At 40.0% G+C, this 21766-nt stretch overlaps 2 long non-coding RNA genes across 26 annotated transcripts in view; one reads left to right on the plus strand and one right to left on the minus strand.

The window, feature by feature from the left end:
• LOC119869334 overlaps positions 1-4531 on the minus strand; it is an 82866-nt gene extending 78335 nt beyond the window's left edge. For 10 of the 25 annotated variants that reach the window (XR_005370494.1, XR_005370495.1, XR_005370501.1 and 7 more), the window contains exon 1: positions 3693-4337. This is a non-coding gene — a long non-coding RNA (uncharacterized LOC119869334). Of the gene's footprint in view, positions 1-3692 lie in introns of all 25 variants that reach the window. The other 15 variants (XR_005370506.1, XR_005370491.1, XR_005370507.1 and 12 more) reach the window with 10 other exon arrangements.
• An 8636-nt stretch (positions 4532-13167) lies between these two features.
• On the plus strand, positions 13168-19606 carry LOC111090035. Its single transcript, XR_005369969.1, has 2 exons — positions 13168-13295; positions 19421-19606. It is a non-coding gene; the product is annotated as an uncharacterized LOC111090035 (long non-coding RNA).
• Positions 19607-21766: the final 2160 nt, after the last annotated feature.

Raw genomic sequence — 21766 nt, forward strand, 5'->3', positions numbered from 1 at the left:
CACATTATCTACCTAACAACTCAAGCTGTCAGCAGGAATGACTTGAGTGGGAAGGAGTGGGCCAGAGCCAGGAGGGCTTGGACATTTGTACATCGGTGTTGCTTAACATTTTTTGTAATGATCGTTATTACTTTTGTGAATCGACAAAACAAGAAAATAAACACAATGTTGACTTAGGCTGCAAACAAACCAGAGGAGACAAAATTTGGAAATGATTTCACGATTATCACAAAATCTCAGGATTTGGAAGCAGACATCCAGTCGTAGAGCTCATTTGATTCTCAAATCTATTCTACTACAACTTAAGCTGAGTTTGAATACCTCCAGTAGCAGGAAGCTTGCTGCTACCCACCAGGAGCCCATTTCATTTCTGGATAATTTCACTGGTAATAAAATACATCCCAATATTGTATTGAAAATTTGCCTCTGCAGAGCTTTTATTCGTTAATTCAAATTCTCCATTGTAGGCTGGTGAGAAAAGTAATCTTTCCCCATCAGAGAGCCCTTTATATATTCGAACATCATTTGCATGGCAAATCTGAGCCTTTGCTCCTCCAAACTAAATACCCTTCTGTCTTCCCACCATTCTATATGGAGTGCTAGAAGAATGGAAAAACCTAGAGTCAGTAAGTCAAGGAATAGAGTAGATAACTATAAAATATATGCTTTTGGAAAACCTCAGCAGTAAAGGTTAGTGATGAACTGAGATGGTAGCTGGAACAATAAAGCTGAAATTTCAGGAGGAAACAGGTATCTTGAGTAGAAGGAAAGACCTGAGCATACCTCTAGATGAAAGGATGTCAGAAGGAATGGAGATGGGACAAGTGCGGTATGACTCAAAGTACCCGACAGAAGAAGAGAAGACCAGGGTGAAGAATGAAGAATTTGAAAGGGAAAGAAATAAATAGAACCAAATCTTCCCAGGAAAACAAGTGAATAGGTCATGTGCTTTGAGAGAAGGAAGCCAATAATTTGTGATGAACAGTGTGGAAGGAGAGTGTTGTTGGGATGGAAACACAGGTGTTATAGTGGCCCCTGAGGAAATAGAAGACAGTCAGTGGGAGTCAAATAGAAGGAACACTTAACTTTGGTGAGGGCTGGGTGTAAGAGAGACTGGACAGCTTTCAAATTTGAGTGGGTTTTTCCAACAGCATTTAATAACTCAGATTTTCCCACCTCAGCCCATCCTCCACTTGCCCCTCCAATGCAGGGCCCAGAGTGATCGTACTATTGATTGCTGGCAGGAGATCGGGAGGCCCATTGCAGGGAGACAGCAGTGGCTCTTTGTCCCCACTTACACCAGAGTGTACCATTGTGTGTAGACCCAAAAGAACATGGCCCAATAGAAACATTATACTTTATGGGCTTATTAGAGATTCATAATGCTTTCCAAAATTTCCCAAGCCACAATAAAGGGCCAGTGTTCAACACTGTTTACCACTTGACCTATTCAGTTAGAAATAATAGGAAATATATTAAAAGTGCTACCTTTTCATGCTCTTAACATAAGGCTTTGAATTTCCCACGGCATCCCAGTGGATTACTATGAATTACTTTGCAGGCACAAAATCCTATTTGTTTTCTCTCCCACCCAAGACTGTAATCTTTGAAAATGTATTTGTCGAGAGCTAAAGTGGCTTGTTTCTCCAGCAGCCTTCTCTGGAGGGGCACATAACAGCCCCATGTGGAAAGCTCAGTGTTTAAAGAGCTAGGACTCTTTCATGTGTAACTCAGTGCTCCTCTTGTTCCTTTCTGGTTACTCCTTGGTCTCTTCCCCACTCTCATGGCTGCTTTTCTAAAATTCACCCAAGTTCCCGCCTTACCCATGGTAACCCACTCTCTTAGCTAGTGTCTTCCTGTTAACTGTGCTGGGACACCCCCACACACACACACACACCTGTTATCTCTGAGCCTTTTTCAATAGTTATTACTTTTTAGAGTACTATGTCTCTGTAACAGAAGACAGGGAGTGGTCAGACTTAAGACTCATTGAACGGATATGATGGTGCCCATAGCTCCATAAAAACTGTGATATTAGTGTCACCTGCCCAGCTAGGAGTGTGGATATTCTCATCAAGGTTTATATGACTCATAATCGTGGCCTCCCTTAAGGGTTTTCTTAACTGGTGTCCCACCATTTCCTCTCTGGGAACTCAGCATTACTTGACATTCACCTCAACATCTTGCAGCTTGCGCCTAAGAACAATGAACCAAAAATAACAAGTAAAGGAAACATGCATTCTTTGTTTCTCCTCCATACAAGCTCTTATTCACTTATAGCATTAACCGGTGCCAAGCAAACGAAACCTCTAGCTGAGGGGGAAGGAACCACAGAGAAACCAGGTTGGTATAAGAGTGAACTGTATGGAGAGAATGTTATATTCTTGGTTTGAATGTGGAGAAGGGCAAAGATAGTAATTTCAAAGGTGCTCTGCCTTCCAGCTGGGTAATCAGCACATTTCAACCCAATTTTATCTGAACCTAGCCTTTTAAGTCCGCTAAGCCTCTTCTTCTATTTTATTGAGAAAATCAAAGCCGTCCAATAAAAACATAACAAATTTCCCTCTTCTTTATCTGGATTATATGGTGGGTTAGGGACAAGCTCTCTGGGCACCGGCAGGCTAAAGCTTTCTCTGACACTTGCTAGCTATTGGGCAAGTTCTTCAATCTTCCCATGTTTGCAAAGTGTTTCCTCATTATCAAAAAGGTAGAAAATAATCCTGTTTCACAGGATTGTTCTGCAGTGTATCCAACTGGGTCTCTCTTTTAGTATGAAATTAAAATGGCATATGAAACTCTTGGTTCTTGGTCTGTATTTAATCATGTGGGCCAAATTATGTGTTTAGTAAATGGTTATTACTATAATTTCTTTGTTTTCTGTGCTAGAAATATGGAAAAGAATAAGAAAATTAGCAAATTATACTTGATAGAAATGCTCTGTCACCATACTCCCTGTCCAAAACAATTATACTATAATTAGATTTGACAAGAGATTGGCCCATCTCTACCCACCTGAAGTTATCAAGAACATGCTTTGAAACACGGATTTTTATGTACTCTCCCTGACAGTGAATGCCACTCTAGGTGTATATTAAAATATTCGCTATAATTTTAGCGAGACACTTAAAAATGAAGCAATCAGAACAGTAATGGTATGGTTTTCAGCAAGATAAAAACTGAAAATCAATTTTAAATCTTTTAAATATAGGTTATCTTTGTCCTTTTTTTTATCTTTGTCCTTTTTAATGTCTGCTTTTATATTTTACACTATACAACAGTTACTAGTACAAGCATGGACGTATACAATTTACAAATAAACAGATATGCATTTAGTAGCAGGACATGCTCAGTTTTCACTGATGGGGCCCACTATCAAAGGTTTAGAGAATATAGTCTACACTGCCCCCAACCAGTGTTTGCCAAACTCTGGGTTATGTGTTACTTCCTCATAAAGATCTATCTCTCATAGTTCTCCATTTCCAAATGAATATAGTCTGAGCTCCTTAGATGTGTGCAAGGCCTTTCCCAACCCTCTTGTATCCTTCCAGATCATGGCAGGAAACAGATCAACATAGTTGAAGAAAGATTAATACCCAAAAAGATGTAGGTATAGAGAAACCACAGGGTGGTGACATGAAAAGATAAAAGGAAGTGTCAATCCCCTCAAAGTGAGGAAGGGAGGAAGCACTTACCCTTCCCTAGAAGCAGAGACTGTGTGAGGAGATCCTTACAGAGACCATCAGGGGAGAGATGCAGCCAGCTGGAGGCACCAACTCCTTTCTCTCCCTTAGCTGCTTCCTTTTGGTTGAATCCAACCCAGAGGGTAGATATTGATGTGGTTAGTACAGGTCAGCCTTTCATGACACAGAATTGGATGAAGGATGGAGATTGAACTTGGAGAAACCAATGGCAGATACCCAGACCAGTCTCTTTCCAAATTTTTCATCCATTCCTACATTCATTCATTGATGTTTTCCTTTTTTCATTCAACAAATTTCTATCAATCATAGAGTCAGAGATTGATCTGGACACTACGGGTACAACAGGAACAAGACAGCGTCCCTGCTCCCAGGTCTCACACTACACTGCTGAGTGTAATGACAGGTCACAATGCATCCCATGTGACATGTGGTATGTGCTGTGATAGGGAATACTAGAGGATTTGCTTCTGGGAAAATGGCCCTGAGGGTAGCCTCCTGGAGGAGGTAAGACCTAAAGAGTAAGAAAGGGTCAGCCATACAAACAGGTAGGAGAGAATGTTCCAGAGAAAAGAAGTAGTAAGTGCAGCAGCTCTGAAGTAGAATCGTGCTTACTTATGATGATCTGAAGACAAAAAGGAGTGCACGTAGCTGGTGGTTGTGAAGCAAGACATGGGCTTGGGAGGATGGACAGGGACTGTCTCATGCTAGGCTCTGCCAGCTAAGTTAAGGAAATTGGCCAATGATGCGTCATTGAAGCAGGACAGCACCATGCTCTTTCTGGACTGCTCATGCTATCCCAGTGTTGCCAACTTCTGTGCCTCCGTGCCTTTGCACATGCAGTTTCCCCCTCCTTAAGACCCACCCTCACTCCTCTCTCCAACAGTCATCCTTTGACCCAGTTTATACGTCATTTCCTGTCTAAAGCTTCCCTGGGTTCTCTGGGGCTGTCTTAGTCACTTCCTCTTCCATGCTCCTCTAGCATTTTGTACCTCTCTCACTGCTTTGTCACTCTACGTTTACTGATCTTATCTCTCTCAGGACAGTGAACACTTTGAAGTCAAGGACTACTCTACCTTTTTTGCATCCCCGCCTTTCACCCGCCCAACTGAAGACACCAAGTCTTAATCATGTTTATGTCCTCACCTACCCTCCCTCCACCCCTAGTTCACCTGGCCTGGGGCGTGTCCCATCAGTAACACTCAGGAATGCATGCCAAATGAATAGTTACAGAAAACAGACTTTCCCCTAACTCTGGCTTTAAATAACACAAAAAGTCTGCCCAGAAGAGGCTATCATGATTCCTTAGAACTTTCTGAATGTGGAAAGTAAGAAGACAGCTGGAATCCATTTTGACATTTGGAAGGGATTTTTGTTTGTTTCTTTGTTTAATAGAGCAAAGACATTTAATAAATTACTTAAGCATTTATAACAAGTCATAGTTTAATTTGGTAAAGTTGCATAAATAGATTTGCCACACATTTTGCAAGCTTGCCTTTCCCAAGAATGCAAGGACAGTGTCTTTTTTTAAAGCTGATTTTATGTCCACACTGCCCTAGCACATAGTAAATGCTTATTGAGTAAGTATGTGAAAGAACAAGAATTAGACCTGTTCTGTCCAAACTGTATCCGTATTAGTGGTGACTTCAAGTCATGCTTAATGTGTGTATTGGTTATGCACAGCTTCATAACAAATAATCTCAAAATACAACTGCTTCAAACAACAAATATTTATTATTTCACAGTTTTAAACAATTAGAAATTTGGTGTTTACCTAGAGTTTAGAGGGCACCTTTAATTTATATGAGGGTAATAATAAATAATATTTATTAAGGGCTTACTATATGCCACACTGTTCTAATACCTCCATGTATTCACTCATTTAATCTTCAGAACGCTTTGAGATATTTATTCCTATTAACCTATTCTGTGATGCAAAACTTTGGGCACAGTGAAGTGAGGTTCACTAACTCAACAAAGGTCACATAGCCGGTAATAGGCAGGCCTGGGATCCAGACTCAGTCCAGCTCCTGCGCCAACTCTTTATCTCTAACAGACTGCCTTCAAAGATAGGAATATAGCAATCATTTACTCTTGAAGGATGAAGGTAATACCATGAAGGCTCCTCCCCCTTGTCATTGTCTTATATGGGTCACTCTATCTCTCCAAGAAAGATGATAGATTTGGATAGATCCGTTGTCCCATATGTGCCTGATGCCTGCCCATATTTGATGGTAACATCAATAGCTATGAGTTTCAACTTAGCAAATTAGCTCAAAGGAATTTCACTCCAGAGCTCTGACAGCATTAGAATGATTGGATCAAATTGTATCTTATTTAATGTAAAAGATAAAAGCTTCCGTCATTAATCTAAAGATTGTAGCCAGGACCGCTGACTATACCTAAACTCTCAGCATAAAACACTGCTCTCTCAGACTAAAAAAAATGACCAAAGGGGCTGTCAAACAATGCTTTTAGGATGCAAATCTCTTGTAGATGAGGTAAGGACCCCAGCTCTTAGAGGGTCTTTATTTTCTGCCCTTCTCCATCAGGAAAATAGAAAAATCTCCCTCTCTCACACAGATATTTTACACTGGGGGACACACATATTTTTTAAATCAAATCAAGCCAACAAAGAGTTGAATGAGCAATGGGTCTTGAGCAAGGAGGACTGAGTTCACAGCTCAAACTAGCTGATTCATCTGATTCATCAGAGACACAGCTCTTCACCCCTATGAGTGTCAACCTCCTCATTATAAAAAAAATAAATTGGATGAGAAATTCTCTATGATCACATCTAGCTCTAAAAATTGTTGATTCTTAAAAGTACAAGTCCATATAAAATGGTGATAGATTCTATACCACTTTGTAACTGTTTACTAACTGCACGTGATTAAAAATCTCACAAAACAGGTTATGAAAATGTGTCACTCATTAAAGGCCAAACACAATGTCATTTCTGAGAAAGAGAGGTGGCTTCAACCAACCTGAGACCTGCAGAGAATTTCTCATTATTCTCTTCTGTCACATAACAGGGGAACACTATAAAAGACAAGACAGACTTCCCCTTCCTTCCCCATCTCTCACTCAGCTCTGGTCATGGACTGGGACCCTCCTTCACAGGGTGTGTTTAGGAGCAGAAGTCACAGTGGGTCTGGACTGAGGAAGGCAGGTCTATACTGTGCTTTCTTGGGTATGTGGAGTATGGGTTGGTGGAGTCAGATTTCTTTAAGCTGTCTTGAGAATTGTCATGTCTATTGATTAACATGGGAAAAATACTGAATGGAACCCTGTAGACACAAAAAGTAGGAAGGTTTAGAGGGGGCTCAGGAAATGGGAGGATTGTTCTTGACACTCCAAGTATGATGTAGTGGAAATGTCACTGTATAGGGAACCTGGTCCCCCAGGTAACTAATTGAAGTGTGCTGGGTAGGTCACCTTAGCTTCTGTTATAAATTAAGAAAGTTGCATTAGATTGTTGGTTTTAAACTAAGCCCTTAGACCAGAGGTGTCTCCTGGAAAAATCAGGTGGGTGAGAAGGACACAGACCCGGGTGGGTCACTCTCTTGACTTTCTATTCCATCTCCTCCATGATCATCTTTGTTTTTACCTGTTTGGTATTGGAGTTGAACAAGAGTTTATTTTTTTTCTAACTTGTGCTATTACAAAGAATAAAGAGTTTGAATCCTCCTAAACTGGATGACATCACACATCTTCAACTCTTTCTAATGAGTCCCCATGAATATGACCAAATAGGCATATACTTGCTAGTGAATTCATTTTTACTCCCATGTCAAACAGCTCAAAGTGAATCAAAAGTAATACTTTTGAATGTGGCCTCTTTCTCCTCCTGTCCAACAGTGAATTCAGGAGCTCCTTAACAAAATATCTAAATTATAAAAATCACCAGTGTCTTCTCTCCACTGGAAAATAAGGCTGTTCACGGTTTTTGACCCTAAAACTCACGTGACTTGTTCTGTCAACTTTCTCAAATCATTATTCCCCTTCTGCTTCACCATGATAGTAATTATTATCATTTTTATTCATGAAGGCTTGGCAGACTCCTGAGATAATCATCTCTAATATCATACATCAGCCTTCCTATCTCCACAATCTGAGCAGAGGCTGGCAGCAGCCTTCCCAATGTTTGTTCCACCAAAACATGGCCACTTTCTGATGATCCAGACTTGAGTCTTCAATTTCCTTGGCAACCCAAAGTTGAACTTCACATGGTCACTTAAATCTTCTTTGAGGTAGGAAAGCAAAAGGCCTCATTCTGAACCTGGGAAAGGTTCAGAGATAGTAGGAGGGATGACAGAGCCAAATGAAATTGAAATGAGTAAACAGAGCGCAGTACAGTCTTTGTGCATAGAATAACATGTGAGAAATTGAGAATGCTCCACCGTATCACCAGGTGCAGCCATCTGATTTGACTCCCCAGCAATTATCCCTATCAGACGTGTGGAATTTGCCCAGTCTTCATCAGGCTGTTTTTCCATTCCTAATAGATCCCAGAACAAAACTACATTGACGTCCCAGAAGGCATTTTGGTTGTTATCAACCAGCTTTGATTCAAATATCATGGTGGAAGGAAACAACAGTAACAACATTGTATTCTAGCTCTTGGAATCCATTCTAAGTTTTAATCACATAGAGAGTTCCCTCTGAAGTTTCGTGCTCATTCCACATTACAATATTTGAAGTCCTATATGCAGTGCCGTGTGTTGGAACATTTATCCAACTCACTCTCTGTACCTGAAAAATGCAAAGGGTCAGCAAATACTAGGCCTGCCTGCTGCCACAGCTCCTCCTGCAACCCAGGTATGCACTTAAAATCGATGACAACATTCTTTTCACTCACTCCAGGTGCAACCTCAAAAGAGTTCTCTGAGCATCCATTAAAAATTAATCAGAGATGACAGTTAAGAAGAAACTTATTCCTCACCCTGGGCATACCCTTGGTATTCATGGATTTAACATTTATAATTTCAGCCATTCGGAAGCAATCCTCAAGATCATGATAGCTAGATAACTTGGCTTAGTCCACGTAATCGAATCACTTATGATGAAAACATCCCTCAGCTGATGAGTGAGCCTAACCCCTCCCACTATCTATAGCTCAACACAAGTTTTGATTTTTCTTCCTCCTGCTTTCAAAAAAAGCATTTTATGAGAAAAAAAATATGGACTATGGTAGCATTTATTAATTTGGAGAGTTCATAAATGCTCCTGTTATTTAAAAATCCACTGTTATAACTACTGATATTAATAGCCATGCACGCCACCCTCCCAATTCTAAACTCATTCATCCTCTACTATTATTATGGCAAGCAATGGCATGAATATTCAAACAGTTGTTTGGAATAGAAATCTGGAAGCCAAGTTCCAATTACCCTCTTAACTCCCTTTACCCCAATTCATGAAAACATCCCATAGATTCTGTGTCCAAATATATCATGATCTGTTCACTAACCTTCCACCTCCATTGCCGCCATCTTGGTCCAGGTCATCGTCTTCTCTTTGCTAGAATGTTGGTCCTGACTGATCTCTTCTGCCTCTCCCCACTCTGTTCTCTATTGTGTAGCCACAGAAATCACTTTGGAAAGTGAATCTAATCACGCCATAACACCACCACCCCCAACTCCCTCACCACCAATCACACATTCACATGCACTAACAATCTTTCAGTGTGTGTCCACTGTATACTCTATGTGCTGGCCTGCAACAAGATAAGGAATGTACATCAGAACATAAACACAAAGCAGCACACTCCTTTTTTCATTGAGCAAGTCGTGCTACGTGTGTGTGTGTGTGTGTGTATAAGCTCAGTAAGATGTGTTCCAGGTGACATAGTTGATTTACACTTACACAAGCTCTTTTTCTTATCACAGACAGGTAGCAGTTGGCAGGCTAGAAGCTTACTTTCAGACAACAAGCTGAATAGCACGGGCTTCCCAACCCCAAATAAGGAGGCTCCTGCCTATCTCTCAGACTTGAATTTGAGTGCTTCTTCCTCTGATCCAGCCACAATGCACTCCTTTTGGGTTCTAGACATAATCCTGTTGTCCTAGAGAGGTAACCCCTTAACCACCACCTGTCCTAGAGACTTTGAACTTGATTTCCTCAGCTGGGAATGCCTTTTCCCTGGCTTTTTATTTAAATGATACTCACTCAGGCACCTCCTTCCCAGAACACCTATACAAAACTTCCTCTCTATTCCTCATCACTAGTCTCCAACTTGACACCATTTCTTGTCCATCTGTAAGTCAATATTTATGTATGTTGAGCTGCTGCTTGTTTAGTCCTTTCTAGACTAGAAACTCCATGAAGACAGAGCCTCCACCGGTTTCTCTGGTTTCACTACTCAGAGAACCACTGCTCTGGGCATGGCACATCCCTCCGGTGTGTTATGGTGGATGGGAGCTTCGAGAATATATGGCCAGCCATGCTGACACTCCAAGATGTTAATTTATTTCTTCAAGGCCTCCCAGGATCATCTGCAAAATCAGAGTAAGACCTAGATTCTTACACTCAGGTTGCCCAATCTCTAAAGCCACGTGTCTCTCACTTTATCATCGCAACAAGTCTCAGCCAGTTTGAGGTTAGGCAACTTATAAAGGAGAGACAGAATTACTTCATGTGAGTAAACAATTCATTATCCTCACTTAGGATTTTCTCACCCTGAGTCACTGCAATGTTTTCATGTGCATTTACATCACTGACATTCTCCTTAGAGACCCCATCGTATAATAGCTGACATTTATAAAGCAGCCAAAAATTCAGATGCCAAACACTGAAGCCTCCCTTGGGAACAAGACTACTCAGACCCACCTTCATGGAGCTTATGGTTCAGTGAGAAACACAGGCAGTAATCAAGTAATAAACATAAAGAGTGGTGGGTGGAGAGAACACAGTGCTACAGGAGCACAACACAGGACACTAACAGTTCTTAGGGGTGGGGGAGGATTGACATCTGAGGGTGGATAAGGAGCAAATCATGGGGGCAGAGGAGTGATTCTGGCAGCAGGAGGCTGGAAACGGCCAGGGAAACAGAAAAGGCTTGGAAAGTTCAAGTCCGGTGGGGTTGGACTGCAAACCAATGGGAAGGAGAAGACAGGAACGAGGCCAGTGGGGAGCCAAGAGCCACATGTTACATGGCACAGCAAGGAACCTGGACTTTACCCCTTTATGCCAGGGCTTGATATCTATGTATGGGGAGTATGATATACTCCCTATCTCCAAACCTCTTATCTGTAAATTATTTACAACAATATTGGGCATGAAACATTTGTTAAGTACATGTTAGGGACTATTAGAGGTTCATGAAAGAATATGAAGCAATGGAAGAAAAAAAAAAAACTGAGACAATGTTAACATCAGGGGAAGAAAAACTGCAGAGAAAAAGACCCAGAATCCATACGTTATGTGGCTCAGCTATGAAGAAGATTCATGTGTGTGTATGTGTGCGTGTAGCACTAAAACGGATTTTACCAAATATGTGATATAACTCTCAACTCTCAACTTTTGCGAGATTGCTAGGCAGTCAGTAGTTAATATCTAAACTTGGAAAAATCAAGAAATGTCTGTAAAAACAGATACTATTTATTAATCATTATTTAGAAATATGTAAGTAAATACCAGAATAAGGAGTTGAAAAATTTGTAAGCAGTTACTTCCCAGGTAAGGAACCAGAAAAGGGAAATGAAGGCTAAGGCACAGCTGGGCACTGTTCTTATTTTATTATAATACTTGTCTATGTATTACTTTGTTATTTTTATGATTATAAGCTAGGTCTATGTGTGACTTTTTGACAGAAGAATAAACTAAATGCACACACACACCCAGCCCTAGCGAATACTAAAAAGAATGGAGAGAGGCAGTCATGATGCTTCCTACCAGCCTTCTCGCAGATTCTGTTCCTGAGTCATTTCACTGTCCAGACTTGTCTGGCTTCCTAAACCAATCAAGTCGGCAGCAGGAACAAAAACATGTTCTCCTTTTGTTGGACATGTCATGTGTTGGGCTTCCAGGCAACTTTTGGATTTGTGGTGTTAGAAACAATGAGAGCTGCCTGCTTGGATTCCCAGTTGACTCTGTCTAATGAGATCCTGAGCACAGACCAGGGCCCCAGTGAAGGGAATCCTTTGGGAGTTCCAGAGCTCTCCGGGTCTGCAGAGGAAGCCAGGACGTGGAGGGAAGCTTGAACCCCATGCACAGGGAAGCAAGCTCCAGAGGCAGAACACCTACTCTCTGATTTGGTTGACTCATTCCCTTATGGGAAGGATTCACGCAATGCTGAAGTGTTACATCTCATTACTTCATGCCCCACTCGCTAGAGACATGTGGTGTTTAACAAGGACAAAATGCAAACTAGTTTTTATTACCTATGAAGGACAAAATAGTGAGAGAAAGGCCATAATCGAAACAATCTATTGCAGACAGGGAAGCTGTTTTTAAGTATTTTCAAGGACTCTAGAAGGACCCCTTTTACTGACAATGTTGGTTAAAAAACATTATTATGTATTAAAGCAATTCCCCCAATTTTCTGTACCAGACAAAATTTTATCAGGCTACTTTCAGGGACTAGATATACTTGAAAGAAAAAAAAGTGTTAAAATGTTTTGTAGATGAGAATTTTTACTTCTTCAGAATAAGTTTTACAATTGTAGTGTTCTACATTAAGTGTTATATATCCTAATACAATTTCTCCACACTTCAAGTCAATGAGGTTACTTATCTCTTTGGTGTGTAGGGTGTTTTTTTTTCTTTTTCTCTTTTTTTTTTTTACTAAAAATTGAATGTTTTCCCAAAACAAATGCCAACTATTTCCTCATTATATGTTAAAAGGATAACTTCCATGTAAGTGACTGTTCACGTCAAACGTTATTAAGTACAAACAGCATAATAACTAAAAATAGCTCAAATATTCTAGCTACATCTTGTCAACAATCTTGCTCTAGCCAAGTTCCCCATTAATTGCACCATCTATATTTTGGGAAGGACAGAACCTGTTTCCAAACAAAATTTCAAGCCTGCATAGGATTTCCTTCCTCTGGTTGGTTTAAGTTAAATGAATTAATCTTTTAAAAGGAGAATGCAGAAAGAGAGTCTCCTCCAAAAAACTCACTTTACATTTGCATTTTATCAAGGGCTTTAATTATAAAGTTGCCTGGGTAATTTTTGTTACAGTCATCTTTGGAGAAATTTCAATTTTTTAGGGCATTACTTTCATCTTTGCCTTATTTGTCCATACATTTTGGACAAATAGCAAACAGCAAATGCCAACTTAAGAAAAGATATTTAATGCTACAAGGACCTGAAAGCAAAGCCAAAAGAATTTTCTAATGCAGTTCAAGCAATATTGTATTAAAAAAATTATTCAATCACCTTTTCTTTTTTTTAAGATTTATTTATTTTTTTATGATAGAGAGAGAGAGAGAGAGGGAGAGGCAGAGACACAGGAGGAGGGAGAAGCAGGCCCCATGCCAGGGAGCCCGACGTGGGACCCGATCCCGGGACTCCAGGATCGCGCCCTGAGCCAAAGGCAGGCACTAAACCGCTGGGCCACCCAGGGATTCCCCAATCACCTTTTCTAAAGTAAGAAATCCAAGTTACTTATGTAAGATACTGAGTAGACATTTTCTGAGTTAGTGAATGTTACTTAATCAATTTTTCTAGTACCCTTTCAAAAGGCACCAAAATTTTAAAATTCAAAACATAGTTTATGGATATCTGGAGAATATGAACAAGTATAAGATCCAGTTCTTACTCCCTAAATTGAATTGGGAGAAATCATCTTATTGTGAGCATTTTTTCTGAACTGTACTAGAATTCTCCATTAATAAGGCACAACTCAGAGGAATTTCAATGATGTTAATGTGAACAATTAAAGGCATCAAGGTGGCAGAAAGAGAAGAGTAGTAATGGGAACAGATCTGCACTGGATCCTGGTGTTTTACCAGTGAAATGTCCTTAAAATGGGATCCTTAAAAGATACATCCTACTCAGTGATTTCTGTAATTAAGCGTACTATGCTTTATATAAATTTGTATTTAATCCTTACAACCTTTTGAAGGAGATCCTCTAGATAGTCCCCTTGTACAGATAAAGAAAAGAGGGCAATAATTTGCCCAAGGTCATGTGCGTTATTGAGTGGCAAAGTCAGGAGTTAAATCAAGGCAGTTTGACTCCAGTACATGTGCTTTTAACAAACATGTGTAGAGTGTTTACACCATTTTGTTTTAAATGTAATTATGACTCACAGAAACACAGCTCTGCATGGAAAAAAAGGTATGTGTGTGTGTGTGTGTGCGCGCGCGCACATGTGTAGTTATTGTCATTACAGATGTCTTCTCTGGGTGGTAAGACGGAATGATTTTTTTCTTATTATTATATGAATTTATAATTTGTAATTATAATGGTTGTATACTGCTTATGTAATAAAATAAATACGAAATATTATTTCAGAAATAAAATTAAATGGTAGCAATTCAAGTTGATTTATTTAATGACTAAATGAAGACAAGGGAGGGGTACCTGGGTGGTGGCTCAGTGGGTTAGGCATCAGACTCTTGGTTTCGGCTCAGGTCATGATATCAAGGTTATGAGATTGAGCCCTGTGTCGGGCTCCACACCGGGGTGAAGCCTGCTTAAGATTCTCCTTCTCCCTCTGCCCAACCCCACTCACACACACACAAGCTACCTCTCTCTCGAAAATACATAAAAAGTTTTAAAAAGACTAACCTTAAGAAAATAAATAAATGAAGACATAGGATTCTATTCTCCTATTTTAATAATAATAATAATAATAATAATAATAATAATAATAATAATAGCTGTTTGATAATAAAATATGGGCAGCCCAGATGGCTCAGCGGTTTAGCACTGCCTTTGGCCCAGGGCGTGATCCTGGAGACCCAGGATCGAGTCCCATGTCAGGCTCCCTGCATGGAGCCTGCTTCTCCCTCTGCCTGTGTTTATGCCTCTCTCTCTCTCTCTCTCTCTCTCTGTCTGCTGTCTGTCATAAATAAATAAATAAAATCTTTAAATAATAATAATAATAATAAAATATAAAAATAGCTGTTTGGGGGCATTTTTCAGGATTAACACTGCCAAGTCCTGTATCTGCACCATCTCATTTAGTCCAATTTTTTTTACATAGGTGTTGTTATTTATCACCCTTCCTTTACAAATGATGAAAATGAGACTCAGAGGGTTTATCCCAGGTCCCGTAACTATAAGTGGCAAAACTAACATCTGAAGCCAATCTCCAGAGCTTCAACTAGTAACTGCTCCAGCTGCAGTCTCTCCTGTGAGACAGGAGTACTGGCTGGGAAGAGAAGGTACTTCCCTTCCAGGCATTTCCATGCTCTGGATTCGGAGACTGAGACATGTAGAGGAATTGGTGTCAGTCTCAATTCAAAGCTAGACAGTTTTTTGGAGTCTTTCTCTCAACTCCTGTCTTAAGTAGAAAAAAATGAAAAGCCATTTTAAAGGTCTCTTGATTCAGGAAGAGGATTCTCACTAATCTTGATTATTTTGTGAACATAAAACACTGAGATAGCCAAAATACTTGTCATTGTGTTATGATAAATTTTGTTTGATTTTCATAAAATAAAATACAGAGCCTGAGGTTTTAAAAAATATTTCCACAATTCAGGGGCACCTGCATGGCTCAGTGGTTGAATGTCTGCCTTCGGGTCAGGTTGTGACCCCGGGGTCCCAGGATCGAGTCCTCCATCGGCTTCCTGAAGGAGCCTGCTTCTCCCTCTGCCTATATCTCTGCCTCTCTCTGTGTGTCTCTCATGAATAAATAAATAAAATCTTTAAAAATTTTTCCATAATTTAAATTGTTCTGAATCCCAATTACAAATGTTTGCGTTTCATTCCAAAACAGAATTTAACGTATGTTTTGGCTAAGATCCTATATTTGAAGCATTATCTGAATCACCTAAGCATCCAATAAGAGAATACTATGATTCTAAATAACCAAAAGGATGAGTTTAAGAGGAGCCAATTTTTTATTATTATCCCAGAAAAAATAATTATGGAAGTTTAGATATGTAACTGCATATGGATTTTGAATAAATTATCATAAGACATTAGTTTTGAAATTTAAGAAATGACTCATAAGACCTGTTCATCTAACTTTTGACAATACGTATAAAAGCATGGATGGTTTTCAATCAACCTGATGTTAATAGATTCTTGGATTCCACAGATAATATGCTTCCAGAACGTTGGTGGAGGGGTTCTCTGAGGTTGTAGTGGCAATGGCATATATGATTACGGAGAGATTATTAACATATTCTGATATTTTGTTTCACTTGTAGTGATGTTTAACTAAACAAATATCTCCTGAAGCTAATTGTTAAGAGGTGACAAAAATCTCTGCCTTACTCACCACCTAGTTCTTCAGACAGGATGCAAATGCAGCTTAAGACAATTCTTTCCAAGTGAGAGTTTTGTGAACTACTGAAGACATTTCCTCCTAAGAGCAATTTAAAATATTTCAAAGCTTGCTTATTAAGAGGGAATCTCACTTCTTCTTACAGAGACTTAATTTCATCAAACTCTACATTTCATGTTTTTATCCCCCAGTGGATTACTTAGACTGGTTTCCTTCCCAGTACACAGGGAGAATTGTTCATCCGCACTTCTGAAGTATTGGACAGCACCGTGATACATTTCAAGCCCTAACCACATGTGCATGTTAAAAATAATTATATACTGCCTATCACCCCATAATAGCACTGTCTAGTGGACCCATTAAATTGTTACTAGGTCTTCCTGTGGCACAGAATCTATCAAGCTCTTTGCTTCCTGCTGGAAGGGTCTGAAAAGCCAAGAGACATTTTCCCTTTTTTTCCTCTCCCCGCTCTCAATCATCCTTCCTACATTTAGCTGAGTTCCTAATTCCTTTTGCTTCTTTAGGAGAAAAAAGCAAAACGACTGTCACAGGCAAAGGCGGTCTTGCTTGCCCTTTCATCTCCAGGCAGATGAATCAATAAAATATGAAGACAAAAGTGCTCCATCTTCTGGCCGAGGATGAATGTTCACCAGCAAATATTCCCAGTTGTAAAAGGAAGCATTTCATCTCAGGGGCCAGATCCTGGAGACAATTATTGATGAATCCTCCGATACCATCAAGAATAAAACAGCCTTCTCCCCATCTCAGACTTAAAAGAGTTTTCTTCCAATCATGTTCTCTTTTGTCCTTCATTCACATCTACCAACCCAAGCCAGCTATCAGTGTGGTAGGCTTGGCATAGGACAAAGGTGCCCCCTCGTTGTCCCTTCGTTCCCAGCACAGATTATTTAACCTTGGGAATCCCCAGTCCCCTCATCTGCACAGGAGGTTTCTACCTTCTTTGTAATTGTGAGGACTAAATAAAATAAGATTTGTAACATACTGAACCCCACATTTTGCATGGAGAAGCACCCAACACATGTGAGTCGCTGATTATAATTATTGCTGTGACATTTTTTTTTTTCTTTCACTGTCTCCCTTCCATTCAATACAAATTTTTCAACCTTCCTAGGGCCAAGATGCCAAGTGCAGTGGTAGGATTTTTTTTTTCATTTGTTTTTATTTAAGTTCGATTTGCCAACATATAGTATAACACCCAGTGCTCACAGTAGGATTTTTTTTAATGGAGCCTCTGCCTTCAACAAAGTAATAGTCTGCCTGTAGTCACAAAGAAGACCTCAAATGACTTTGATACAAGTGGAGGTATGGTACATAGCAAAAAGAGCTACCAAATGTTCCAAGACAGTGCTCTCCAACTGGACTGTGTGCACCAATCACATATGGATCCTATTAGCTGGTTTTGATTCAGTAAGTCTAGGGTAGAGCCTGAGTTTCTGTATTTCTTTTCTTTCTTTCTTTCTTTCTTTCTTTCTTTCTTTCTTTCTTTCTTTCTTTCTCTCTCTCTCTCTCTCTCTCTCTCTTTCTTTCTTTCTTTCTTTCTTCTTTCTTTTTGAGAGAGAGAGCACGTGCACACATGACCAGGGGAAGGGCAGAGGAAGAGAGACAGAGAGAATCTCAAGCAGGCTCCACACCCAGTGCAGAACCCAATGCGGAGCTTGATCTCACAACCCCGGGATCATGACCTGAGTTGAAATCAAGAGTCGGACTCTTAACCAACTGAGCTACCCAGGCACCCCAGATTTTGCATTTCTAGTAAGCACACAGGTGGTGCTGCTGCTGCTGCTGGTCTGAGGTCTACTCTTTAAGCAACAAAGTTCTGGGTTATTGTGTATGATATAAACAGGGTTTGTATTTAGCTCGTGTACATCAGTACAGACCATAGCTGTACTGGTCTCTTAAAATGCTGGATACCCTCTGATAGGCCATGATCCATGACGATCCTATTGTTAAGTCACTCATTGACTATCACCCTGAATACAAATACTACAGTACGCTGGTGGACAGCACAGATGTCACATTTGGTTTTAAGGCAGCATACATGGTATTTAAGGACAGCCTTGAAAGATTAGCCAGATTTTATTTATTTATACTTGCTTGCATAATATACTCACTTTCCCCTTCCCAAACACCATAGTCACTGTTCATTTGGAATGTAAAGGACCTTCTTATAATTTCCTCTAAAACAGAGTTTCTCTGAACCATTTAGAATAGACGTCTTTGGAACAGTAATGTCCCAGTAGTTTTTCCCATGTTCTTATGGCTTCATTGTAGCTGTTTCTGGCTTTGAAATGAAATTAAACAATAAAAATGTGCAGAGGGATCCAATATGTTCGAGATAAAATCAGGGCCTCTCCCAAGCTGAGGCCAGTCGGTTAGTGTGTTCTGGTGGCCCGGTACCCACTCTTGACTTGGATACCAATTTTTAATTGGGGGCTTTCACATATAAATCTAGATGCCCAGCTTGGAATATTGGGAAATGCAGCTGTCCAGAGCCCAAATTCACACTTAGACTTCTTCAAAGTCTCCATACTCCAGGCAAATCTCATTGTCTTTCACACCATGCACTTCACTCTCTCCTACAACTCAGCTTATGTAGGTATTTGAGTTTATGATTCCATCTTCCCAAAGCCCAGGAGTCATTTTGATTTAGAAAAAATATATATATACCATGTGTCACTAATGACATACAACCACTCACACATGGTGATTTTCAGAATACAAGGACAACTAGCTTTTTTCTGGGAAAATAAATCTTAATGTAATAATCAGACCAACTTTAAAGCATTAGCTTTATTCGTTCGCAGTCTTCATCTTTATCCATGATTTCAGTATTTGGTTCCAATAGTTTCTTTCTTTCCTTCCCTCTTGTGGATGTGAAAGGGAATCTGAGTAAGAAGGAGAAAAAGGGTAAACCAAGGAATCAATACCCCCATTTCATGAGCAAAACATTTCTAAAGGTTATGCTAGCAACTTTGTGAGCCACTAGAGAATTCACATAAAGTAAAGAAACCAGAAAAAAAGAGTGTGAGACTTTTCCTAGCCTGGGTTCTCTACTCTCAGAATTTTATTACCCACTGGATAAAACCTGCATAAATCACTTTGGTTTCTTATGCCTCATTTGTGCCTCGTGAGAGCTCACAAAATAGAGAGAGGGAGAAAAAAAAGACTAAAGAAAATATTTTTGAGTCATTTAAAAGCATATCAGATTGTCAATAATAGATATAGATTTAAATTAAGGCCCTATTTACTCACTTAAAATATATTGAGTTTTTTTTCCCTTCCATATTTAAAGGTAGTCAAAAACTACAAAACTACATCAATATGAAGAAGAAAGAGGTACCCACTGATTTCTCTCAGATGCAAAAAGTTTTCCAGTGTTCTCAAATTTTCAAAATAGATGACTCTTCTCTAGCAAAAGTGTTGCACAATTTGAAAAAACAGCCTTCCAGGGAAGACAAGCAAAAAAAAAAAAAAAAAAGCTTCTCTCAACACAGCTTCAAAATGCACCACTGCCTCACTATCTGACTGGACAGCCGATGGGCTGGAGGAAGCTGGCTCATTTCAACGTTAGAAAGTAGCATGACCCCTGGGCCAATATCCAGCCCCATTTAAAATCTATAGATTCGTGAATTTACTATATGTGGCCTGAGCACAGGAGTTTGGAGTCCACAGCCCTCTGAATGTGTGGGACTCTGCTCAGCTCACTGGCAAGGCCTGTGCCCCTCACCTTATCGAAAGGCCAGACACAGTGAAGGCCACCTCCCAAGGTTGTTGGAAAGATCCAGTCAAGAGATTGGAAGTATCTGTACGATGGAGAAGAGCAATACGAAAGTAAGACATGATGTGATGAGTAAAATGCTTAGCATAGTGCCTGACACATGTGTCCTCTTGGTTTAAAAAAAAAAAAAAAAAAGCTCCTCAGATCTGTGGTTCTACACTATCATGAACTTCTTGGTCATGAGCTACACAGACGATTTACACTGTTGGCCTTCTTTCCATTCACTACTTATCCCAACCCTAATACCCCTGGAAACAGCTGAACTAAAGAACAGATTTGGTCTTGCTAGTACTCTTACCAAAAGGTTATCCAAGACTGATGCTTAATTAATGGAGGACAGCATTTAATATTAAATGGCCCATTATTTAATAATGGCCCATTATTTAAATATAAATAAATATTAAATGGCCCATGCTACCTTAAAGGGGTACCATATAGATGCTGAAATGCAAAGTGCTCTTTGAAATCCCAGCCACTGGGGGTTCTTAGGCTTGCAAACCAGGGGAAAAGGAGGGACTCTTTCCTAGAAGAGCATCACCAATGAGTCCTTCTGCTGCAGCAACCTGTCTCTCTCTCTCCCCGACTTGACCCTTCTCAGCACACGTCCTGCTGTATGCCTGCCTCCTTGGCTTTCTCTCACCTTCACCATGGACAGACTTCCAGCCTCAGAAGACTGATTCCTCTCTCCCTTGTCACTTCCTGCTCTCCAAATGACAAGGTGATATTTCTCCATTTCTTGACATGACTTAGATCACACGACACCTACATGTATCAGTGGTGTTATGGATAAGTTGTCACTTCCCCCGTCCTGCCAATGTCAGGTGTACTGCACACTCGTCGGGTGCCTATTGTATATGAGGCACTGGTGAATACAAAGCTAAATAACTTTCTGTCTGTAAGCAGTTTACAATATCTAAGGCATTTGAGTCATTTTCTCATGTATAAAAAGGTGTATCATATTTTTAAAGTATAATTATATTTTGCAGGAGTGCAAAAGGGAGTGCAAAATTGTCTCCTTGCTGGTTTCTCCATCACTTTCTAGCCCTTTACCTCTCTTTATCTTACTTTATTACTTTACCTCCTATATTCCCTGACGTGTTACATATCTACCTTTGTGGTTATTTATCAGTAGCTGTTTTCAACTCCCAGAATGTAAATCCCATGTGAGCAGGGACTTTTTCCTTTTTCACTGCTATGCACCAGCCCTTACAACACGACCTGGCACAGAGAAGGCCCTCAATAAAAATTTGTTGAAAGCAGGTCTTCCAGAAAAAGTGGCCTTTGAGTTGGGCTTTGACCAGTGAGAAGGGCCTCAATAATTGAGAAATGGGGAAAAGAATATTCCAGCAGGAGGCTTCAGCAAAAACACAGAGGTTTCTAAGTACAATCTAAATAAGGTAATAAAGTGGTTTTAAACGGAGACATGAAAAGCTATAGTGGAATTTAACTATTTAACTAATCTTAAGAAAGAAAACAATGTTTGCAACAGTATTGTGATTTAGACATTTCAGTGACATTCATGGGCCAATCTAAGTAATTTTAGAGCAATACGGGTGCGGAACGGATAACCTGCAATGTAGAGATATATGTATTACTAATACAGAGAACAGATTGAATCCAGGAAGTAGGAGAGCTAGGGAGGAGAAGGAGAAAGGAAGGAATGAGAAAGGCAGGGGGAAGGAAGAAAACCAGAGCACTTGCCATGGCCTGCAGAAAGTCCTTTCCTTGTATTTCATGAATTTATTTCCAAGAAACCGTGTTCCATTCCTGCAGACCCTGCCTTCCCTACCCCACACTTCCCGACCCCACACTTGGCTGCTGTCCTGGATTTGGATTCTTGGTGACAGTCCTGCATCAGAG

The sequence above is a fragment of the Canis lupus genome, chromosome 15 (assembly GCF_011100685.1).
Source record: "Canis lupus familiaris isolate Mischka breed German Shepherd chromosome 15, alternate assembly UU_Cfam_GSD_1.0, whole genome shotgun sequence".
NCBI classification, from domain to species: Eukaryota; Metazoa; Chordata; class Mammalia; order Carnivora; family Canidae; genus Canis; species Canis lupus.